The following is a 26,290-nucleotide window of genomic DNA, read 5'->3' as shown; positions in this document are numbered from 1 at the left end:
TAAATTAACCATACTATTTTTAAATCATTGGTTTTGGTATTCAATATGATGTTAACATTTTTCACGCCTTTCACACATCTTACGAACAAAGTATTTTAAAAAGAAGATATCCGAAGAGATACAAACACGAAAAAGAAGCGAGGAGAAACGAGGTAAACTAAACAGCGATGTGGCGCTAAATTCGAGACGGAATTAAGACGAAGGAAATTCAAACGATGATACGATCGATATAAATAGACGTCTTCTATGCCTGACTTTATTCGATTACGCTATCGTTTCATCGGAAAAACGACGTGAATATCGAGCAACGATCTAAATCAAGAATGCTATCAATAAGGAACTTCGTCGAAAACAACCTCATAAATCATCCTTTCTTCCAATTAGCTTTTCGAAGAATCTAATTACAGCTTATCTTCCTTCGCAGAACATTCTCTTTTGTCTAACTACCAACGTTTTTATTAACGTGCGCATTCCATAGCTTAAATGAAAATAAGAAACTCATCGAGGAAGGAAAATGTTTCCAGAGTTTGAAGTAAAAAGTAAAAATGGATGTTTATGGCAAACCTGCGTTAATAAATGAATTGTAATCGTAACTAAAAATTACAATTGACACGGTCCATTATCGTAAGATTAGTCAAATAGCGTCTTTCGTTCTTTTTTTTTTTAAGTAAATTATGCCAACAATTCGCTTCTAAACGAATAAAAATATTTTACGATGATCGATAGAAAGTAACTTTTCTACGGAAACTATGTTACTATTCGACTTTGATAATTTCGAACATTTCGCAATTAAAGAACAACTTTGAGCAAAGACATCGACCGAGTTAAGAAAAAAATCGCCAGGTAAGGTAACAAAATTTAATCGCAATGGCCGTAAACCGGATAAACATTCAATCAACGGTGGATCGACGCGAGGAATAACGGAAAAGCGACGGTTTGCTAGAAATCGACGCAAGAAGCCTTGAATCACGACCGCAAACGATCAACCGATGTACCCGTAATCAGCGGCAGTTGCTCGAAAGACAGGGTCATAAAGCATACTTTCTTGGCTCGCTTGTCTTTGGTTAATAATTACACGGGGAACGGTCGTGGAACGCACAGAAAATTATCGTCTCTGTAGGGACCTCGCAGCACCTGTTACATCGAGGAAAGTTCCAAATGGTCTAATTTCATCGTGGAACATTTCTCCGTCATTTATTTGCATGCCATGTGCACGAGATTCTAACTGATAGATCGTAGAATAGAGTTGCGACAAAGATCACAGATCGTTTGAGAAAATATTCCGTTACGGATCTTAATAAAACTGATCCTTTGCAATTTCTTCAAAAATATAGTTTCAAAAGTATACGCGCAGAATCTTATAGAAATATACGTGTAAACTCTGGAAATTGACAAAGTTATACATATTAAAATATATTTTTGATAGACGAGACTATCTTCCACGTATCAAAGTCACTAGTTTCCTACACTCGAACGTTTTCTGGCGACCGTACACGTAGCCGATTTCTCTTCTCGTTTACCAAGTAAAATGGAATTCTTAATTACAGTGGACTTACATCACGTACGCACGAGAAATCCCTCCTTCTGCGTGTCCGTACATATCCAACAGGACCTCGGCCCTCGTTCGCGGCATCTCTGACCCTGTTTCCACAGGTAAAACACCGCGTAGCCGAAAGAAATCGTCAGCCATACATTACGCTAATTAAAATACTCCGAACACCGTGGAATATGCAAAACGGGAACGAAGCTTGTTTCTTTCGGTTATAACTCGCGAAATGATTAAACGCGGTAATGTTATTAATCGACGTGATATCAATGGTGGTGGCAAATTATGATTTAGATAATACCGCCCTGTTGCCCGACCAGGTCGTAATTAATTTGCCAAGTGGTCGAATAAAGCGAAGAATGCGCGCGAAATGCGCGATCGTTTCGGTTGCAAACGAGTTGCCCTTTAGGATCCTGATATCGCAATAAAAGAGCTAAGTATGAAATTTACAAGCTGAACCTTCAATTTATCTTGACTTTACTTCAAGAGGTTCCTTTGAAACAGTGAAATCCAGTGGCGATTTCTCTCAATGCAAGTCTTTAACGACGTACGTTTAACCATCGTTTGCCACCTCTTCTTTGACTAGCGTTCTTTATTAAAAGTTACGTAATATCTCAAACTGGACTTTTTCTTATTATTTCAGATTCTTCTCCTATATACTGCCGAGCTATAGAACTTAATATCTGCGTTCAGAAAATTCGACGCAGATTACATAGTATAAAATATCGAATGCGAAGAGTTAAACCAGGCGGTGAAATCGCAAACGACAAAATTACCGATGCAGACGAAGCTACCAGTCAATCTCTATCAGATTTCAATTAACAATGTCGAATCGCGGATGCGAGGCACCCTCGTCTATTCCAACCGAACAAGCAACGATCCATCGTTTTCAATCATTCGAGCGGCGATTGGATACCGCATCCGCATCGCTAATTACCGATTAACCGGAATCGGCGTCGATTAACGGCTGGCATCGGCATCCGTCGTCGGCATCCCGACGATCGAACGCCCCGTTTCTCGTTGTCTACCCGAAGGCGAAGGCGGCAATGAGAAATCTTTTAATTAGAGATCCCGCGAGATAAGAATGTCTACCCTGCGTTATCCGTCTACCAAGACAGAAACTCGAACGAGGAGAACATTCCTTCCGTGATCAGGGTGGACCAATCAGGCGGAGGCTACAGCGGCAAAAACCATCGAGAACAAAGCGTTCAATTAAATGCTCATCCTCGACTGGCCAGGCTACGACTGAGAAATCAACTTGACGCCGATCCACGACCACGGGATCAACCAAGCCGCTGGCAAGAAACAAGCCAAGTTGTTTCGAGCGTGTTCCACCCGTGATTTTCTGAATGTTTCGAATTGTTCGTGAAATTGAATTCTTCGGGACGCCGTGTATTCTCGCGGTCAGCGTTGTTTGGAGAATCGCGCTTTTTGGTGGAACGCGTGCTACGGCTGCGTGTTTAGTTTCAATCGCGTAGAAGACGGCCAGGGTGGTAGAAATTGCGAACGGTTGCCGAGCCTTGTAAGTCTCGACGTTCGATTAGTATCGCTAGATCGTAGGCAATTGATAGGAGTCGATAGGAGTTAGGTTTCTTAATTTTAGACGCTGTTCGATTTCGTTCGTGTCGATAGACAGATGGATCTTGTCAGTTTACGTAGAAGAACTGGCAAGAAACGATATTTAAGAGAATCTTATTAATATTACGTAGTTAAATATTGTATTTTCGTTCATCTTCCACGTCCTTGTAGCCAGTACGAGTGAAAATTCTTTTTTGACTACGAAGCGAACGACCTATCTGACCAGAACCTTGTGCACAGCGCCGTAGGTTAAACCTAACGTAAATTGTTATTACCTACGAACATAAGGAAATAACGAGTCTTTTAGAGTGGCAAAAATATTGGATTAAGAAAAAATTGATCTGTTCGCGAGACGTTAATGGCAGGCTGCAAGTAATTTCGATTGTTCTACTCCCAAGGTTGTCGACGCGTACGCAAACCGGTTCTTCTCGCTCCATCGCCAAGAAAAGGGCTATCAGCTCGCTATTGTAACCAAAAGGAGCAATACCCTGGGTCGCGTTCGTTATAATCGCAATATTTATTTACAACCATGTTCGGTATCGTTAGGCGCCTTTAAGTATTACCGTGAAAACCTCCGCGATACGACTGAAATCGCGATTGAACTTCCAATGGAAACGAATGAAAATGAAGATATACACGAATGCCATGCAAACGGGACGGTTTTACGATCGTTTCCCTATTCGAACGAAACAGAAAACCATTATGGTTCGAATAGCTTTACCGGTGCGCCGTAAAGTCTTCGATGAGATTGCTCGAATATCACGTTCGGTTCTACCGAGGTTCTAAAGGTGTAGATGAAAACGAAATATCTTCCACCACGATAGATAACACGAGTTTCCAACGAAAATTACCCTTATTTGTGTCTGTTTTTCTTCGCTAAAGCAAAAGGATATTCCATTGTCGAATCGATATTCGTTAGTTTCCATCAATTATTTCACGATTACTCCATCAATTATTTCACGTAACCTAATAATTACTAAAATCAACAACTTTAAGCTTCCATCGCGTCCAACAAATGGTTTACTTCTGGCGTTAAAAATTCGTGACCAATCCATTATGCAGCCGTTATAGCGGCAAGGGTAATACGAAGAAACGAACTCGACGCGTTTTTACACGATCGGACAACCGTGCTTAATTTATTTACCTTAAACGGCAGCATAGCAAAAACGGCCGTGACGGAATTTCAACGGAGGGAAAGCGAAGTTCGCCAACGAACCGAACGTAGGATACGCCTAACGACGTTTTACCGAGAACCGGTGTCCCGCTCTAATGAGGTATTCAGTCAAAACCGATCCACGAGCCCAGATACCGGCTGGCATTTCAAATACGCTGTTCCCGGTACTATTTGTAACATATTTGCATAGCAGCCGCGTGCACACTATGCACAGGCGTCTCGTTCTTTCCGCGTATCGACGCCAACCCGTCGCCGATCATGTCGATTCGTTCGACGTTCGAGCGAGCTTGTAAACCAGGGGACATTCAACGGGGAAAATTGAAACGATTTGTTCGTCCTTATCGTCTCGTGGATTCCTTCGAAATTCTACAAATTCTATGGTTGTACATCGTACGATCGTAAGTTTTAAGACAACAGCTTGGTCCTGTTGCGTAATGATTTGTCGAGTAACGATAACAGCGAGTCGACTAGTTAAACGTTGCGGTTTATACGTTTCTTTTTCACAGTTTTGTAATTTCTCTGCAAGGTCGATGGAAGATCTAAGTATGTAAATTTTTCGTGCGGAGAATTGATGATCGCCGTTGATTAATGAATATTCATGGAAACGCGGAAGTCTTTGTAGATGCTTTCGCATTTTTTATACTTTCAGCTCCCGCGTTCCTTGTGATTGCATAAGATGCTTCGTTATTAGTTGAACGAACTTCAGCCTCTAAACATATTGATATATTCGATCTATGGATGGCGTTGAAGTTTATCACGTTTGTTCGTTTTAACTATAATTTGTCAATTGAAAGTAACAGGGTTCGTCTGTCTATTCGTTGGCTGAGGGAAGTTAAGAAATAGGAGAGACGAAGCTTATAACGGTATAGCGGTTACTTAAAAAGAGATGAAATTTCAAGCGAGCAAAAAGAAATCTTAATTAGTTTCGATAAAAAGTGGATCAAGTTCGACACGAAGGAGAAATTTTGCCACGTAATACTCATTAAATGGAAATACGAAAAACAGAAAGAAAGACATCGTAATTAAACGGGAACGACAGGAATGGGATTGAGAAGGAACGAGGAATATGTAACGAGATATAATTTCTTCTGCAAGTTCCATAAAACTGGGTTACCGTAGTAGGAGCGTTCAATCGTGTCACGATGGCCTTGCGTTTCGCATTGAACTCCGTATTAAAGAGATGCGATTAAATAGCCAAAAAGAAGATGGATAAAGTATTATTATACTTCCATCGCGAATACGTGTGTCGAACGAATTGTTGAACGATTTCTCGAAAGAATAAATTACTTGCTGTATTACTTGCTGAAATTTATAAACACGCACTAATTACGTCCGTTATTACAACCTTGGAGATACGAATCTCAGAAGTAAAATTAATACGATCGGTAATTAGATGATTTACGATTCAAATTATACGTGTAACGGGAGAAGATCGTCTTCGCGATGACTTTCACCTGAAAGAAACTTTCCTTCCACGATTCCACGGATATTCGACCACGTGTACGCCTCAATCGTCCCACATCCCATGAAAACTCGATGGTTGCACTTCAGTCGCTTCACCGTGTAACTTCATACACACGTAACGCGCAAAACATGGTCGTTCGTGGAATCAACAGGTGAATCGAGGGAACACACGGTGCTTGTAGTAACCGGGTAGCGGATTTATAGGCAGGTGTGCATCGAAGCACGCGTTTAAAACACGCGTCTATCGCGATGCCGCAGGGTTAAACGGCGATGGGAAATAGAGTCAACGAGATGCGGCCGAGATAACGCACAGGCAATGACTGACGTGGCCAGGCGAGATTACGTCCTGCCTTTAAAAGGACGACGCACCCCATCCGGCGTGTCGGTGCTCACCTATCGATTACGTGACACGGTCACGCTCGTGAACGTCGAATTTGAATACAAGCGAGACGCTTCAATGGACTCTCTCTCCCTCGCTACCTGAATTATCCGCGGTTACCTAGCATCCCTTTATCGAGTCCACGTTTATACGCCAGCCATACGAGACTGCGGCTTGTCTGGATGCAGGTTTCTTTTCTGTTACCGAATGACGCTACGACCAGTGTTGCGCGGTGCTGTCTGTCTAACAGAAACGCCAATAGCATGATTTTACAACATCTGATAACTGTCTTACAACGACTGATTTTGAATATCTATTTATAACGGCTATAAATCTTCGACTATATGGATGGCTATATTAATCTTGTGGATCGAGTAACGCGTCATGAAACGCAATTAAAAGGAAGCAGCCACGCCTAGGTAACGTCGCGAAAACGCGTGCACGCATGAACGCATCGCGAGGCAAGAACAATGCAGAGGCTCGTGGCGACGTGGTACCATCTGCAGGCAATTGCGACTGAAATTAAATAATCCATCGATAATTACATATATTGAGTTATTAAATAGCCGTGGTAACCCGGCATTACCGGTTTCTTAATTAGTGTCTGGATCACCATCGTGCGTGCTGACCATGAATGCGATGCGGACCATAACCGTCGTCGTTTATTATATTATAGTCACAAGAGTATTATTATTGTTATTGAAGATTACGTTATTCGCAGAATCGTTACCATCGATAGATCAGCATCGCTCGAGATCACGCGAGATCTCGGCAACGGTAATTCCAGTTCGAAAGAAGACTCGACCATTCCGATTTCCAACTTCTCGTCTGCACGTTGGCGAATAGATCGATATTTAATTGTAACGTTCGACGAGTGTGTCAGGCATTTGCCGAGACGATAAAAAACGACGCTATCCAACGATACGTTGAAGCGACACGAGCCAATATTTGACGCGACGTCACGAAACAAACAACGATCCTTGGGCCGACACTGTCCTACACGTTTCGTGTTCTCGTGGTTGTCCGTAGAGGATCGAGCCGCGGCTCAGGATTCCAGTCTATTTATTTTAACCGCGATATCGATGATCGCAAACCACAGTGGAGAACGGATCATAGTGGTTGGCGATCGATACCAGCTGCAATATGATCGGTTACATTCAGGTTTTGCCTCGCCATCAAACGTTATCGGCACCAGCTTAACAAAATTGCCGTTGTAAGTATTTTCCAATCGATTTCACCGGTTCTAACGACTTAATGCCACGCTGGCCCATATGAAGGTCTTTATTAATTATTAGCCACGGTCCGGCATAATATACCCCGGCGGAGAAACGAACAACTCTGTCACGCGTTATCGGAGGCAAGATCGCGGCCAACTCGCCGGATTCTTCTCCGTAATTGACCAATGCCGGGTAAATCAGCCCTCGATGGATGTATTTCGGCGAGTAATCGCTGGAAAACTTGTTTCCAATGGCCTATTGATAGACGTAAAGACAGGACGGTGAACCATATTGGGTAATATTAATTCGTAATTGATTTTCGATCCACTGCTTCTGGATTTCTGTATCGTCGTATGTTTTTAACCTTATCGTCGATTATTTCGACGAGTTCTATCTTGCCAAGCCATTCGTAGGGATATTACGCGATTTATACCGTGTACAATTTTCAAACGCTAACGAAATAAATTTGGAAGATCAAGCTTATCTTTAGATCCGAGTAAAATGCAATCTCTTCTTCGCTATGTTCTTCAAGTTCGTTTTGAATGCTATAGGCTCTACCGCCTGTAATGTTTTGGCTGGAAACATTACCCTTGAGCTTTGAAACGTGATTCGTGCGAGGGTGGAACGGTATAACACGGAACAATGCGACGTACACGAATGGTCATAGGAATTCTACGCTGCAGACGATAAATCGTGATCTGGGGAATTGGAAAAATTTTGGTACGAACTAAGAAAAAAGCGACGGTGAGTGGAAGTCGAAGCAGATAGAGAATAAGCATCGAACATCGAAAGTTACGATAGACATCGCGATCGTTCTGTACAAGGTACATCAATATAGAACCGGGCTGCATCGTCGGGCTCGTAAGTCGATTCCTAACGAGTACAAAGCGGCATATCGGCGATTCTAATTCTATACGCACTATTGTATGCCAATTGTACAACGTCGAGAACGATGAGACTGCAAGAGGTGTACAGGCAGATAACAAGTGGCGATACGCTGCCAGAGACACGGAAGAAAAAGAAAGGGCCTGGCATAGGATTCGCGTAGCATCGGTGGACACGCGGAACCAGTATCGATCTTATTGTTCGAGAACGGTATTGTCTTTGTGCTTTCTTTAAAATCGCGCGACAGTCCCCGACGGTTCTACAAAAATATCGATTCCACGTGATTCTTAACGTTGGAGACTTCCGAAAGCCGGATCGATGGAACTATCGGCTTGGCAACCAAGTGACTGCGGATTTGTCATTAGGTGAAATTGATATTTTTAATATCAATTTGCCCAATATTTGCAATTATTCTTTTGGAAATAAGAAATGGAGAAAAACGTTCCGTGTCTCGAAAAAAATCTTCATAAATATGTGGCGACGTAGAAAAAATAGGAAAAGTATGTTCGTGTAAGGTAGGAGAAGAGAAAAATTTAGCGCGCGTAATCGTTTTATGTTCAAGTTCATCGGCCATGAAAATCCATTGTATTCGAACGATGACTGGCACGAATATTTGATCGCATTACGTACACCCACCGACTAACGCGTCGAAGCATTTAATTAACGAACGAATTTATCCTACCACTTATCTCGCCGTTTTGCAATTCTAATTTATGTAACATTTCAAATCTTATCCGATCGTATCCATTGTTTTCTTATTTTTTATACGACCGCCTTGTCTATAACGAAGAAGTACGATGAAATTCAACAGCAATTATTTCACGAATATTCCTCGAAGAGTTAAGGAACCGTTAAACGAACGTAAAAGAAACTGGATCTGACTTTTCACGTTTTATACTCCTGTGAGAATGTCAGTCGATGCTTCCGATACCTTCGTTATACGTTTTCAATGCTAAGCAAGGCGGACACGTTCGATCAAATCTGATTACAAACTGAATAACGAACCGGCTAAAAGCATCCTTTAAGCTGATCTTTTCGTGTCATCTTACCAGCGTATGCTTCATGACTCGGTGAGATCGCAATATCGATCCCTCGCGGAACCATTGTTAACCATTCGAAACCTCAAAACAGGTCATCACAGCTGGCAAGAAGGCGCGCTTACGTCGTGATTCGTGTATAACCACGTTTGTAATACCAGAGATGCTGAATGCAAAGGATGCGAATGCAGCAAATAGACTATACGTACGCACGAATCATGATACATGAGAAGAGTTGATTTTAAACGCTGCTTTTAGACGTAAAACGTTGCCTACTGTGTCGCTTCTTTGCAAAGTAAAAGGCTAGATCTACTCCTTCTTCTAGAATTTTCTCTAAGAATATCTTCATTTCTCTAATTATAAAACTACAACTAGATAGATATTCACGTTATTTCTGGTATAATAGAACGAGAGAATCGACATAAAAGGTACATCTAACAGAATAAAAATGGGAAAGAATTAATTTATTTGAAAGAAGGTTTATTTCACAAACGAAAAGATATTTCACTTATTTATCTTATTTCGCTTATTTTTCGCTTGAAATTACAATCTTTTCTTCGGAATTAATGGCTTGCGATAACCGGAGACGAAAGGTACACGGAAATACGCGGGTTAAGGGAGAAATGGAAAAACCGCGCGGAACATTTCGCCGAGGCGAATTTTATCGGTCGTAAAGCCATATTGTTTTCGACTGTCATTAAAAGCGGAGGGAACTCGCACGGCCAAGCCTAACTATACGTCAAAGAACGATCCTGATGAAGAATCTGCACGCGGCGCCCAACTCCTATAATCTCTGGGCTCGCAGGAGGATAAATTGTACGCTGGCGATGAATTGACGGTGATCGATGTCCACCATCTACCAGGGTCGTCGACGTAGGAAAAACGAAATGAAAAATCGCGATGCTATCTCTGCTTCAACAAGAAAAATCGGTATAAACCTCGTACGGTATTTATTTAGAGAGATATCACGTAGGAAAGACGAATCTCGCGTGCTCACATTGAAATTGAACAGTTAAATTGGATATACGCGATCTTAAACGCTGCTGTCCACGTTCCGTGAGTTCCACTCCTGTCATTCTACAAAAACGTGTAAGAAAATTTGTTTCCAGCGATGATATAATCTTGTCTTTTTTTAGAACCGAGAATTTTTTTAAAGTCTTCTGAAGACAGAAATGATCGACGTCGTAGACGACTATCGCACCTAGAAATTGATAAATGTAAATTATCAAATATTTTCCCGCGTAATATTCTAATCTCTAAGAAGTTGATATCCAATTTCACGCTAAATTCCTATATTTAATAAATTCACCTGTCAAAATCATCGATCAGGCGGCTGCTATGATACGTTGATAATCCATACGACTGATAACTCGTTCATTAATCATCGTGCTGTTCGTTGAATCACCGATCGTCGTATTAACCGTTGAAACCAGAAAACGGACAAATTCGAATCGTGTTCCATCGCCTCGCGTCATTTTTAATAAGCGTCCAATTATTATTAAGCGTTCGATTCGAATTATCATGCACACGGTTGACCGATTAGCGATTAATTTTACGATTTTTCTCGCGACGAAGACTGCGGATTTCTCCGTGTGTCTTTGTGCCGCCGATACCTTCGATGGATAGTTTAATTGCGCCTCCTATGGGAGTGGTTCCTCCGGACGACCGTATATGGGAACACGTGGCAAACACTAGAGCAACGCACGTGCGCTGGTAAAATATATTGATAGCCACGTTATCACGTGTGTACCATACGTACAAAACGGAGAACAAAAGCAAGGCAAACGGAATCTCTGCTTCTCTCTCTCGCCACCGCGTCGTAAGAATGGACACGGAGTTCTTAGAACTGGAACGCACCACACGAACACGACCAAGCTCGCATTAAATCCGATGGTTTAGTGCTAATGGAAACAGTTTCGTATATACCTGGGGACGAGTTCGAGGTTACTTCGAAGTGGTAACGAGTCTGGCTTCGCAGTAAGGGATAAAGAAGAGGAAAGAGGAATTGACTTTCGAACTGAGCGTCGTCGAATGGTCGCCGTGGCTGGGATAGTTCGAGTTACATTTGAATTCGGTTGCTCGATTTTAGTCTACGTTTTATATCGCGGAGATTGAAACGTCCTATCTGTCGTTTCCAAACGAAATTGTTTCTTCCTGCCATTTCTTTCTCTTCGTTTCGTTTGAAACATTTAACGACGGTAGACTGCGTGGTATAAGTTTGCTTCGAGAACACGAGCAATTTCAAATATACCTCGACATATCTTGAAAAACGAACAAACGTCAGACAAGACGCTTTAAAGAAGCAAGATAGAAGTTGTATTGGTTACTCAGCAACGTTATTTTACTGTCCTCGATGAATCTATGGCTGAAATAAATCGACTATTCGAAAGGAAACTAATCGTTTCTACATTAAGGCAGATTAGATACAGAAATTACACGCCGGTCTGACTAATATAGTTGCTTCTACTTATCGAGTGATCGAAATCCCAGAGTAACGCCGTTCCGTGCCGGTTACACCGGACTCGATTAACCGTATGGATCATTTCGCTTAACCTGTAGATAAAAAGAGGTAACTCCTGGCTTCTACCAACTTGTAAATCCTTTCGATTAAGCCGAGAAGGATTCTTCGAACCGTTCGGTAAACATATTAATATCCCGGCCGATATATTAGAAAGCGTGATATGTTTTACGAGGAGGATCGGCCGTAATTTGCCCGCTTAATTCACCGAATAAACCTCACCACCGGGGAATCGGGTATCATGGGAATCGGCGATTCTCGGCGCGATGCTAACTGCAGGAGTGCAAAGGAATGCGTAGCAGAGTGAACCAGCGTGTTTCGTTCCCGCGGTAGTAAAAGGGATGAGTAGATAATTGTCCGCTATTTCTTTCGGCTGTGGCAAGATCAACGCCGCGCAGATTCCGCGCGCTTTCAATCCGCTCTTATGCGCTCGCGTAAAGACCTCCGGATAAAATCATTTTCCCAATTAACGGCAGAATGGCCGCGGAACAAACCATTTTCCCTTTCGACGCGGAAAAACCGCCAGGCCAACTCGAGGAACGCGGTGTTCGATGATGTCTTTATGGCGGAGAAAAATTGCTCTTCTCGCTTTCAATGTTCTCGTTACGTTTCCCTTCTTCGGAGAAAAATTTCTTAGAGCTGGTAGAATTTAATTACTCTTTGTTCTTCTGAAACATTAACGTAACGTGTATGGTCATTGATCGTTGACGAATGCCGTACGTTCAGGGATACTTGTTCGCGATAACGTTCATGCTTCGGTTACAGAGAAGTATAAATGTACTTGCTTTTGTGCAAATGTACTTGTATCGTATTTTCTTTTCTTAACCTACAACCGATAGGAATCGACGAAACCCTAAGAATTTTTATTTTTGCGATGGAAAACGAGCGTTGAAACTATCCGTCTGTGTAGTAAAATGACTATACTACTTACAGATTGATAACGGTTTGGTCGATTCGACTATCTATATTTCATTCTCTTTTTTTCTTCATTTTACTTTATTTCGTTTTATTTTATTTTATTTCGTTTCATTTTATTTTATTTTATTTTATCTTTAATACCAATTACTTTCCATTCTAATCAGCAATCCCATCTCCGATCTTAATCTTAAATTTCAATAAAAAGAACAGACCAAAGCATTTCTGGCATAATAGCGAGATAATCTCGCAGATCTCTATCCAGGTAATTACCAATTAACCGCGATCGCTTTGGCCAAGCGGACATTTCGCGTTCGTTTGCAATTTAACGTGAACGTTGATTGAATACGCGTCTCTCCCCATTTACTTCACTTATATGTATGCATACGCCTCATTAACTTACTCCTGTCCGCTGATATACGTCTCACTTATACCGTTTTCGCGGCACTTAATTACAGACGACATCGCCAATTCCATCAATCAGCTCTTGGTTTCACGGCGGCCACGTCCACGCGATTATTGCTTAATTTTCGATTGTAAGTTGCATTATGACGTACACGTTCCACTCGAAAGTTGTCGATGATCCAGCGCACGAGCGTTCCTTCTTTCGACGCTCGTGGTTTCCGTGTTAGAAGCCTGGACCGGTTCGTTATGATCGCGGCATCGTTTGCCATTTTATCGAGGTAGCGGGCTAAATTTAATAGTCGACGATTAAGATAGCAAGGGAATTAAAGCGGTTTAATTGGATTCCTGGCACGCATTTCTTATACGGCCACGTCTTCGTTATGCCTCGACTCTTTTTCGTTCGTTCGTCGCACGAACTTTCGCAGCTACTGGTTCGGCGAGTACCAATCGTTTAGAATTTCAATAAAACGTTGTAGTACATTAAGAACATTGAGAAACGTTGCTGGTCACTGAGTGACACGAGACGCTCCGGTCACGTTCTCTTCGTCATCTTCGATTCGATCATATTTTTCTAACGTTAAATAATATCTTCGGTTTCAACGAAATATGAAAAAAGATCTCATTGCGCGTCGAGCATTCTCTTAAGAAGTAACAAATGAAAGAACTTTCAACTTGCTAAAACGAGAGCGAAATTGAAATATACTGAGAAATTTCAAGCGTCTTTGAACTTTAAAATATTCGAGTAACCAATCGTGTCGTTAGTTCGATATAAACGCGATAATTGTGGAATGTCTACGGTACAAGTTCATCGTTAGTCTTGCTACGCGTTCAACGCTGGTTGATTAAACGTTTCCAAAAAATCCGATTAAAGCGCACTTCGGTGTCGCTCTGTTATCCGTAAACCGATCGTCCCACGTTCGCGCGAGCTGTTCCAGCGATAAGCAAAAGTTGGCCGACAATTTTGTATCGCGTTACGATAATGCGTACAAATTACCAAGGTTGAGTAAAGATGCCGATCGAATAAAAAGGAGTGGCGATCCGGTGGCAACCGGCGCGAAACATCGCGATCGATCTCTCGAGTTCTACTTTTCGTTGCGATCGTAAATCGTTGAACGATCGTGACTCGTGTAATTAGCGGATTCACCTTCGTTAAGATCATCGATATCCCGATTAGAATGGTCGATAGTAATGGCTCTTTCTTGGCCATTCGTCTTCGAGTTGGTATCTGCTAATAATCGGTGATAATCGAAACCAATTATCGAAACTGTTATGATCGCTCGAGTTCGAAAGAATGGAACGTACAATATACAAGACTATTGGATCGGTTTCTTTGAAAGAAACGTATGCGATACGATCGTGTTGTCTATTTTATTTCGTTTCTTGTACAGTCGTATACAAGTCGTTTCTCGTTCAAGATCGACTTTTGTCGTTCCTTTTATCCTCGCTTCGCTTCCTTCGACTTAATATATTTAGTCATTATTCCATAACAGCCTGTATAATACAACTTTATCTACTATTATCGAACATGTAAAGAATACTAAATGTCCTATGTTTAACTTCAGTCGTGAGGAAACAAAAGTAGACGAATTTCCACGCTATAAAGTACGAGTCACACTAACGAACAAATTCAACGAGCAGGACAAATTCAAATCCTGTTGTTGTTTTGTTTCGGAGTATGAAGAGGAGTAATGAACTCCGAGCAAAACAATGTCACCGCTACTTGCAACCGTCAAACGCAGTCGAGTTCAAACTTTCCGACTATCCCCCGACCAGTATAAATAAACAAACGAAATGACGAGCGAGGTAGTTCAGCGATCGTAGTATAAGCATACAGACGCATCAGACGTGTATACGGAGTTTCTTGAGACTGCGCGTATTTATTTCGCGAAAGTTATTATACCTGGACTTGTGCTTTGTGTCGAATTAATATCTTTAATAAATTACTCACAAACAAATAGTCTGTTATTCGTGATACTTAATAAGATCAATCCTCTACACCATTAAGTCGCCAACTAAAAAACTAAATATAGGTGGAAACGAGCCTGTGTACACGTATTAAGAGTTTTTCCATTCTTCTAACCAGTTGTTTTTAACCGGTTAAGTTTGCGCTGATAGCTCGGAAATGTCCTTAATATCCAGTAAAGTATTTCAGGTAGAAAGAGAGAGAGAGAGAGAAAGGGAGACCGCCCGGTGGGTGATAAAATCACGTAGATACCGATCGTGATTAAGAGTGTACTTAAATATTTATTTTCGTCGAGAATTCGTATCAAAGTTCCAGTCATTCCCCGTCAAATCTTCAGACAAAATGATCGAAGATCTATGACGAACGACGATGTACGCGAGACTCGCCTCATCTTGCGAGAACGCATTGCGTAATTCTCCGAAGATACGGCGGAACGAGATCAACGTCGCTTCGTAAAACCGGTATCGTGTCCGACAACCGTCGATATGCACGCTACGAAGAACCAGACAGAACAAGAGTATTTTTTTTTTTTCGTCGCGTTTCTTACGATTCACCAGAGGGACGATAACAGCCCGCCCCGAGCCCCTTTTTATCATGGATCTCGATGAAACTGCACCGAGCGATCATATTAGAGGGAAAGTGCAGTTGCCGAGCTGCTAATCGCTGGTTTGTTACCACATTCTCGTTTTTTGTATCCGATGCCTCTGCTCGTTATTGTTTCAATTGCGATTCATGAACGTTACTTCTGCAGAACCGTATCGAGAGAAACGAAGATGGAAATAAACATGTTCCACCTTTAAACAGAAACACTTTATAAATCAGACGGTAGTGCCATTTACGCCAGTTCTTTCTCAGTTCAAGGGACAATAATAACGAAGGAATACGAGCGTAATTTTACATGAATTCCGGGAAATGCTACTGATCTTTTGCGCGGTCAAGCTCGCTCGGACGAAAGCAAAAACTTTTCGCAATTGGAAAAACGCGAACTGGTTTGAAGAGAAGCTTTCGAGTAAGTTAAAGTTATTTTAAAAGAATATTGAAAAAGAAACGTAATTTTAGTTTCAAAGATTCGTTACATAAGAAACTCTTGGTAACTGATTTATTCCATCGACTCTCCTAAATTCATAGAAATTTCTAAGCTAACTCGCTACGTGAACAGCGTAGATCTAAATAAAACCTGCGCCATCGATTTTGCCAAATTCGAGATAACTCTAAGTTATCGAGATAACAGGCGTGAAAAATTCAAATCCCTCGAACTTGAAACGTTCGTTAAATCGGTCGCTGCTAATTAGCGTATCTCGTTAATCTTAACAAATCCACGTATCATCCAATTTACGTTCGTTTACGCGTTTCTTTCGACTGTTCTCTCATAACCGAGCGCTAGACGCTTAATTCCAACAAACGCGAACAACTTAATCCCAACTGGCACGTTATCGCGAACGAAGCTTTCAGGCAGCCGCGCCGTTATAATCCGCTAATCGCAACACGCGGTCGCTTTGCTTCCAAGCGAAATGCTCGATCGACCTAAAAAAAACTGTTTCCAACGCAAGGCCGGTAGTTGAGTATTCGTGGCGTTTCGCCTTCCGACAGCTGCTCCGTTTTTTCACCATGCAATAATTCGGCCTAGCTCCAACACCGGCCATTTATCTCCGATACTATTAATTCGCCGCAGACCGTTATCGTTTTGACGATGGCGATGACTCGATCTAAAGATCGGGTCTACGGTTACGCCCACGTTAATGCACGGTACTGCTAATGATTCGTTCGAGGTCGGTCCCAAGGGTAAGACGACGAGCCCGATCCGTACATGGAGCAGCGTCTTTCATTCCAACTACCAGTTGGGGAACCGATTCTGGCAACGTAAGCTACAGCGGCTGACGAAAGTATTCGAACGCTTGCAATAGAAAGCTTTTCAAAGTTTTTCACAAGCAACAGATTTTCAAACTTCGTCGACACTGTAGCAGTTATAGTTGTATAGACGTTACAATACATACGTAGCGTACATAGGTACATAGAAGTTACAAGATAATTGCCGTGCAACATATATTTAGTACAAGATTAGCATAGAACGTGAACAGTTCGTCTTAGCATGGCAATTCTCGTGGACTCGAATTACGATATATCGTTGAGTCTAACGCGAGATTACGAGGTAAGAGAGGAACCTAAAGACGATAAAGAAAGCTGGAAATAAATAACGAACGCGTTACTGTTTTTCTTTTCGATCGGCCAATCTTATCGCGATGTTACGGGTAGCTTACACGCAGCAAGGCCAGTTAAAACCGTGCTCGTTTAAAATGATGAATGGAAATCGTACGACGATCCTCGAAACGACCACCTTACGTTACGACCGCCACTAGAAAAACTCATCAGGCACGTTTTGTTGGATTATTTGGTCGAGGTATCCGATCGAGGGCAACGACTCTCCCGAAGGAATACGATTCTGAACGTCGAAAAAGGGAAAGGTAAAAAAGCACGGCGTTCCTAATATCGCGAACATTTCCTTTCGATTAATTCCTCTTTGATATTTGTAAGCGATAGGATACGTGGTTCTTATAAAAAGTTACAGGAAGAAACGTAGATTCGTAAAAAAATTCTTTATTTACTTACAAAATAAGAAACATTCGAATCTTTTAGTCAAACGCGCACCCTTCTTCGGTATCCTAACAATGAACAATAAACCGACACAGACCATAAACCATTGAGGAAGGCCATAAAATAAAAAAAATGATGTGAACAATACTTCGTAGCGAACGGAATAAACACACCGTCTATAAAAATATTTTTATCTCGGGAGAAACGCTGAACGCACTCTGCAAGCTTAGACGATCGCCAATATCATCGCGGACTATTCTATAAAATTACCGAGATGGTTTATTAAACGTGTTAGTTTATCAAAGAGACGAGCGATAAAATTGCAATAGTCGGTGTATATTAAAATCACTTTAAATACAAGTACAGAGATATCGTACGCCGGTCGTAATCGTCGCTCGCTATTCGACTCGATGACTCGCTACAACGACTGTCCTAGAGAGCACGTTCGTCTGTTTACAACTACAGTTGTTGTTATAAAAAGTGTTCGAATGTAACTCCGGTTGACGATTACGAATAACAGCGATAATATTTTGTTCGCAGTTCGTTCACTTTGAACCTAGCAAACCAAAACAACGTTGACGCTCCAAGGCACAACAATATGAGACTCTTCCGATCCGAATCTTCTGTTGACTCGTTACCTTTATGCGTATTTCGTTACGTAGCTACGCAGAAGACACGCGAAATTAAGACACGAACCGTACGATTGAAAAATAAACGAAAGTGATAAAAAAACGTAAATTACTGGAAGAAAGTTGAGAGAAGATTACAAGGAAAATCTCATGGTCAATTTGCCATTAAGTCTGCCCGAAGAACGAACGACGAGTGTCTAGATCTATGAGCGTATCTGCTAGCAAACGCAAATACACAGTTCGTTACACGGTGTCCACGATCCATTCGCGTAGGCGCGAGTGAGAAATGCGTAAATTTCTACATCGACAGCAAGGTGTACTGGGAAAGATATAACACGCACGCATCACGATCGGTACAAGGTGTACAAAGCGTATAGTTAAAGGCAACATGCACTTATAAGCGTATTGTACATACGACGTGGTACTTTAGAAGGTGAGACGTAATGTATTACACGGAACGTCGGTTATCTCGTTCTTCGCAGTTGCGAACATTCAGATATTTTATCGCCGCGATGGGCTAATGTAGTTTCGCGAAAACAAACCACCTTGTCGCCATTAGCATTTGCAAAGGGGTGCCGGAAACGAGACGTCCCCTACTTCGCATAAATAAAAAGACGTTGTAGCGTCTGATGGATTGGAGATAGCAATTAGTACGATACGATAAATAAATACTTCGCGCGGAAAAATTGGTACGCGATCGAACGAAGATCAAAGATGCCGGCCTTTCGAATCTCTTTTCGTTGCAACTTCTTCGATTTCCTTCTCAGCGAACGAATATCTCTATGGCAAGCGTTCGTCGAATTATCTGCTTCTGCGATTCGACATCCTCGTTTGCGCAAATTACGGGAAATAAATCGCCGCGATTCGCTATCGAGATGAATTTCCTTTAAAAAACGCAACCTCGGCTTCCTCTATCTGGAAAAAGCGCAGAAACCGTGCGAGCAACTCCGTTGAATAATTCCGTGATCAAAGAAAACACGGAACGATCAGTAGCCGATAACGTAGCGAATCGTCTTGCTTTGGCCGGAGACTTTCGATGGTAAAAAATTGACGCGGCTGCGGGTGCGTTAACCAGACCCGTTGGCCGCGTTACGTCATTATTATACTCGCAACAGTCATTGAACACTGTAATGGTCGGAACCGAGCGTTATTAACAGTTTTTCTAACGGTACGCGTTATGGTCATGAGGGCAATGATTTTTGAAATTCTAACGATGCCGGGCCATGGTAGCTAGGCACGGTAACTACGCTTCCTCCTCCTCTATGGCGTATTCCGCATGCAACCAGATGCCAAGCAACAATGGCCGTGCAAGAATTGCCGGTTGTCCAGTACGGCCGTAACATCGTTTCCCTCGCGACCAATTACGAATAATGAGAGTAAATTGGATTGCGCGATCGTTCGACTGGAAAGGCTGCCACGGAGCTATCTTAACGAATTTACCACTTTGGCATTGATGGAACAACAATTTGGTTGAGGGAACGTTTTCGAGGAACATAGTCGAGGAATTTCATTCTCGCGGACGCGCGTTAGAGTTCGAGTTAGAAAGAAGAAACGTTAATTTCATGCGCCAGTTAGATGGTAGCAAGAATGTTACCGTTTTTGGCGAACAACGTGTTGCTGACTTCTGCAAGTACGATAAACAGGGGAAGATAATTGCAGAGATTCGATGTTTAAATAATTATATATTACTACGGATACAGGCATGATAGATTCTCTGCGTTATATCACGCGTTCAAGGATGAAGTTAGTCGGCTTGAAATTGTTAACGTAATTTCTTATCTGTCGTTCGAGGAAATTACTCGACGAATTACTGATAGCAAAACGATGCATACAGGTACGTTATATCGTTATCTATCTTCATTTCTGTGCCAATAATTGCACAACAATTACAGTACCGGCACAAATATCGCCTCGACTACAAGTTTATTAATTCCGAGCAGAAATTCAATGGAATAAAGATCGCGCGAGTCCAGTGAAAGTCTAAATTGACATAATTGCGGCAAATTATGGATCGTATCGCTGCCGTTCCGCGAGTACTTCCTGCTAGGAGAACACGAAGCAAAAAGTCTTGGTTAACGTCGCTTGTAGTACGTATCGGTGTAATTATCAAGGAAATGCGTGCAGTCCGCCTACGGCTGTCAACAACGAAATCGTAACGATCGGAGTTTGCTTTCGAGAAAAAAGAAAACCTACAGGTTTCTCTGACTACCGCTTGTGAAGGCTACTATACGTATAATCAGAAAATACGCCAGGGATATAGCAGAAGAAATAAAATTCCAGTAGCGAATATATACAGATTACGAGTCTACGCGATTCGTTTATTAAAATTGGAAAATCACAAAGAAACGAGCGCATGATCGATACGATTATGTAACTTATCATTTACCGATATTACCAGTTAGCAAATTACAGTGCAGAAGGACTTAATCCAAAGCAAAGATAGATAACACGTAGTTGAACGATCGCAAGTCCTTTCTACGCGATTGAAATTTTATTTACACGGTCGATTTTGAATTTTTAAAGTCGATCGGCCGATGGATCGAGAGTTGCCCAATGTAAACGTCGGTCACGAGCCGCAACGTGTCTCGACACTACTGTTGCTCGGCTTCTAATCGCCCCAGGAAAAAGCTATCGACGTCCACGGTGTTCGATTTCAACTAGAATTAATTCAATTACCGTGCTGTCGGCACATGGCAAATTATAGCAGATTTATCACGACCATGTATCCAGCTGTGAATCACGGCGAATTTCTCTAAGCCCTCAACATTTATGAATTCTACGACCCATCCATTAATCGCACGCTTATCCGGTTCGTTCTTTGAACCGCGCGAGCGATTCCGCAAAGCGATACAGAGTCGCCGACGATATTTATGCGCGCGTATACATCCTCCAGCGAAATATGGAAATGTGGTGGAAACGAGGGAACGCGAGAAAAGAAATTTTAATTGGAGATTGTTTACGAGAAGATGTGCCACGGTGGAAGTATGCTCGCAACATGGTGAAAATAAAAGTTCGGACGAAGGCAACAAACGAATGGAAATTTTACATAAAGCAGGTCCGATACGTATTCGTCGCAGAATCGAATAATTTCGCTTGGTTTCGGATAAATTATAATTCAATTAATAATAAATAATCGGTAATAAGTACGCAGTCGATCGATCCGCGATTTAATCCGTTCGATCGGACGTAACGGTACCGGATCTCTGAACTCTGAATCGCTATTAGCATAATATCTACGTTTTCAATCAGGATATTATCGATTCGTTCGGTTTAAATCTTAAAGTATTATATTATAAATATCACGTAAATATCAGGACAAACGTCGGGATTATGTAAATATAGTTTATATAGTTAACTACTATTTATTAAGTCGTTTTAAAAATTAAGAAATCCCGAGAATGTAAATATTTCCATTTCTGCGGATCTTTCAATGACACAATCTTATTCGACGCTTCTAATTCCTGTCTCCGTATACCGTCCGTTTATACGACACTTTCAACCGTATTCTACAGGATTATCTCCAAGAAAACGCACACGACTCCCCTGCCATTCGTGTTACCGATCCGCTCGTTACCGAACATCTCGCATCTATTCAGACCAGAAGGTCAAAAACAAAACGCCTCGGGAATAGTTCGACCAGATACGATTCCGATCACGCGTCCTGCAAACTTCATTCCACGGAGAATCTCCTGCAGTTTTATTAAACGACGCTGTTTCCGTAAAGCGTGTGCGTCACCAGCGTGGAATAATATCGAGAAAGCAACGGACTCGTCTTGGAAGATCCAACCTACGAGCAGATACGCGACCGAGCCGTAGCTTTCTTGAAAATCCTGCAAGACCAGACGCTCGACGAGTTTTTCTCAGCACTGAATCGATATCGTACCTAAGCCAGTCTCGTACGTAGAATCCGCTAGCCGCAGCCAGCAACAGCGACGATCTGGACGCGGTGTCGTTGCCGTTTCTATCAGAAAATGTGCTTTCGTTGCGATCGAAACTTCCGAAGCTGACGCCACGGGTCCATTCGCGTTTCGGTGACACATCTCGTTCGACGAGTTAAAAACCGCAGTGACGCGAGTTCTGGTTTTCAGAGTTTCGATTTGATCGCACATTCCAACTTTTGAAAACATCGTCCCTTGAGTCTCACAATTTTATTCCTTACTGCGACTCATCGTTTGGAAAAGTATGACGAATGTTTTGTAGCCACAGAGCTGGAAGACCATCTTCTGGAAGATAAAGATAGCGATTGACTGACTTAGCCACGACTGATACTCGGCCCTTTAGCTGGACCTATTAGCGTGTATTTTTCCGCAAAGAGAAGAAACAAGCGAAGAACATGGACTGTCCATTGATCTGATTACCCTGAGACCGGTTCGCTTAACCAGTGCAATTGAAATAATCGATACGAAATAATTCAATAATGCCAATAACGACTATCTCTTACCAGATCTATAACTGAAATACGAGTAATGGAATTGCAGTTTCGCATTTGTTAGCTGAACCGCCGCGCCGCGGCGAATTATTAATGAATCCTTAGCCGGCGCGAGTAGCCTCTATGGCCGCTTCATTAAATTCCCATTTCCTCGTGATATTTCTTCCAACTGAGAGAATCACGTACGTTCGAAAGGGGAATAAACGATTCGACGGATGGTTCTTGTTAAAGGAATCGGATCCGCCCTTACGAGCGCGCGGAAAACACGCGAGTCGTGATAGAAAGGCAGCCGCGGCGCTGTATAATTGTCGTTGCCGGACGAGTAATCGAACAACACGATTCTCACACACCAGACCAGCCGATCGATCGAGAATGCGATCGGCGTGAAAGTACTGACAGATCCTAATGAGCATCGGCGAACAAGGCAGGATATTGCTATCTTTGGTAACGTTTTAAGTCTGCTTTTGTTTTTCGCTCTCTTCACCATCGAGATTCACCGTCGATCGTTACGACCGCCTGCCTCTCCTCGATCATTCACAACTCGCAAAAAGAATTTGTTTCTCCTTCTGCTCGGAATTTTCAGTGGCCGTCCGTTTATGGCACGGACAAGCCCATTCCCTTCTTTGAGAAATTCCGAATTACCTGTCCTCCCCGAACTATAAACCTAAGGACTCAAAGGTCAGGGAGAAACCCCGGTCGGGAAGGACGAACGAGACCCAACGGCTGGAGAAGAGAACCAGCAACGTACTAGGACACTTCGTCGTCAGACATCGTACCGTGCGGGTTGAATACTTCACTCCCAACGAGATCTTACCACCACCGTGTTCATACAACAAGCGCAAATTCAGTGCTAGATTACCCTAACGCTCGATCTATTAAACCTCCTCCACCTTGAGCGTTGAGTCATTCGAGGTACGCGATATCGACAGATCGGGTTGACCTGACCGGTTGCTCTTTAGCAGCACCTTCTACGTTACGATTAACCAACGGATAACGAATACGCGAGGAGGAACTTTATTCTTGTAAAAAAAAAATAAGAGAATCGTAGTTTTGAAAAGGATAGGACGTAATATTATTCATTTATATCCGGTAGCGATAATATCTATCGTGATGGAAACGACATATTAAGAAGTGAAATCGTTGCAGTAGATTTCTCGATAAACGAAACTGGTATGAATTATAGGGACGATTTAGGACGAAGGTGAACGTATTTGGTTGAGCAAACGAGCGTACAGGATTCCGCGATGTTTCCACGTCTTTTGTTTATTTGTACAAACCTAGCTGTTATTAGGTTTAATGGTACGCCGATCGTCGGAGCTCGTATTATCGTAACGCGCGACGATTAACGGCACAGGAGCTGCGGCGAGGAAACTCACGCTGTTTTATACCTGCGATCGTGCTCCATGTAACGTTTGATCGTATCAAAACGAAGAAAGTATCAGGCCCGACGACTGTATCAACCGTGATACGCAACGTTACGCTTGTACCGTAAGAAGCGATTTCATTCTACTACAAGTTAATACCCACTTCGACGTGTATACGCTTTTATGAGAATGTAAACAGACGAATGGGGAATATAAATAAGCCAGAAATGTAAACAAGCTGAGAAGGTAAACGAAGAAAGAATATAAGGAGATATCGGAGAGAATAAACGAACAAATAAGAAACGTATTCAGACGTAGCTGTTCACCGAGAAAAATAATGTGTTTGTTCGATATAATACAGGGTGGTTACTGGTAACTGGTGGAACAAGCAGAAAAGGGGTGATTCTACGCGAAGAAAGAAGTCGAAAATATAGAATAAAAATTTTTTTTAATTTTCTTTTTTCCATCGAGACAACGATCAACAGTGAGATCCGTTGTAACGTACCGCACGCGTAATTCAAAGTCGATTTTCTCGAAAACAAAGCCTCGAACGAAACATTTTTATTCCATACTTTCGACTTCTTTTTTCGCGTAGAATCACCCCCTTTCCGCTCGTACCACCAGTTACCAACCACCCTGTATAATTTAAATTGGATATTTATACCATGCGAATCGCCTTAAATAATCGCTTTAAATAATCGCTTTAAATCTGACGATGCTTCGCTCTCGATCATCCGTCGTTATCCTCTTTTTCCCTATAGCACGCGTTTTTATCAAAGATAAGAATGAAGGCAGAAGTAGCGTGTCGTTGTACAAGAAAATCTCGTATTAGCTTCGAATACAAGAATCAGCGATGTAACAACGATTGCTCGAGGCAATACGAATGTCGCTGCGTATTTCGTTTTTCCAGGATAACGGACGATATCTTCGTCTTGATTACACCTTTCTTTCAACGATGGAATTTTTGGATCATGCTGTTCTTTACTCGCAAACAGAAATGGCAAGAAGCTTCAGCGAAGATGCACGCCAAGTCTGGCGGTAAACAGGCAAAGGAACGAGCCTCGTGAAAACACGAACGACCGAGGAAAAAAAAACAATATCCTTATTATTCGCGTTTGCAGAATCTCTTCGTCGATTCGCGATGTTTAAGATCGATCTCAGGATTTACCATTACGCGTGTAGAAACGCCTCGATCTCGAATTTATCTACTGGTTTAACCAGGCTCGTTAACGTGGCCGCGTGAATTAAGCAGGATCTCGTATGCAAATCGATGCGCGTTTCCTACGAATCGGCCAATATGTAAAACTCGTTTGCGAAGCGCCAGAATGGTGGATTCGATCGCGTTCTTCTCTTTTTTTTTTTTTTTTTTTTTTTTTTGTCGCTGCGGAATGTGGTTCTGATACCGAGACAACGGGATCGCGTTATGCAACAGCTTATTTATGGGAGAACGCGGTACACGCGATCTGCAGTTTGATTTATACGGATGTTGTTATTTATTGGCGAGAAAAGTGAATCGAGTAAATGGCGCGTGGATGGTACAACGTTTAAAGAACGTACGTACATGCGGATAGTAACTTTCCGCCGGTTTATAAAGCAAAAATAAGACAATAGCCAATCCTGAAAATACGTATCCGCAGCATCCTACGATAAAATCTACGAGTCGGAACTCACGCTTCTCGCATTCTCATCGTTATTCGCTAAAGAAAACATCCGTGTTCCGTATGATCCGCGTGTCGAACAAATAGCAGAGACGCGTCGTTATCACGCATCGTTCGGTTTATCGCGTTGAGAACGTGGAAGCGTTGCAGCAACCAGGAGAAACCCTTACGATCTGCGGTTCGATTAGCGCCTTTGGCGTTTTGCGCGGCCGACGATCTCGCGTGTCCGCGCGATCCTGCGGCATAGCACATACCCTTTGCCAGCAATTTCATCGAGAATGCCAATGGAAAAGCTGCAGATCGTCGACGAACGCGTCCATCGATCCTCGCTCCAATAAATCTGTCCTACCTCTTAGCATGGAAACACGGCGTTAACAAGCGCGATTAGATAATTCGATAATTCGAAGGTCCGATCCCTCGGCTGGCACAACAGGGCGAGCACGATAAATCTGCACTCTCCGTGTTCTATTAATTACAGCAACGGGATCGTGGTTTCTTCGTACACGGGACAACCGCTACAATCTCTGCCGGCGATTA

The 26,290-nt window shown here is 42.3% G+C and overlaps 1 protein-coding gene across 1 annotated transcript in view; it reads right to left on the bottom strand.

Annotated features, from left to right (window-relative positions):
* Positions 1-26,290, bottom strand: part of dgo (ankyrin repeat domain containing protein 6 diego) — a 135,536-nt gene that overhangs the window by 98,937 nt on the left and 10,309 nt on the right. The window lies entirely within an intron of this gene.

This window comes from Bombus vancouverensis, chromosome 10 (assembly GCF_051014615.1).
Source record: "Bombus vancouverensis nearcticus chromosome 10, iyBomVanc1_principal, whole genome shotgun sequence".
Classification (NCBI taxonomy): domain Eukaryota; kingdom Metazoa; phylum Arthropoda; class Insecta; order Hymenoptera; family Apidae; genus Bombus; species Bombus vancouverensis.
This window is presented reverse-complemented; position numbering and strand designations above follow the sequence as displayed.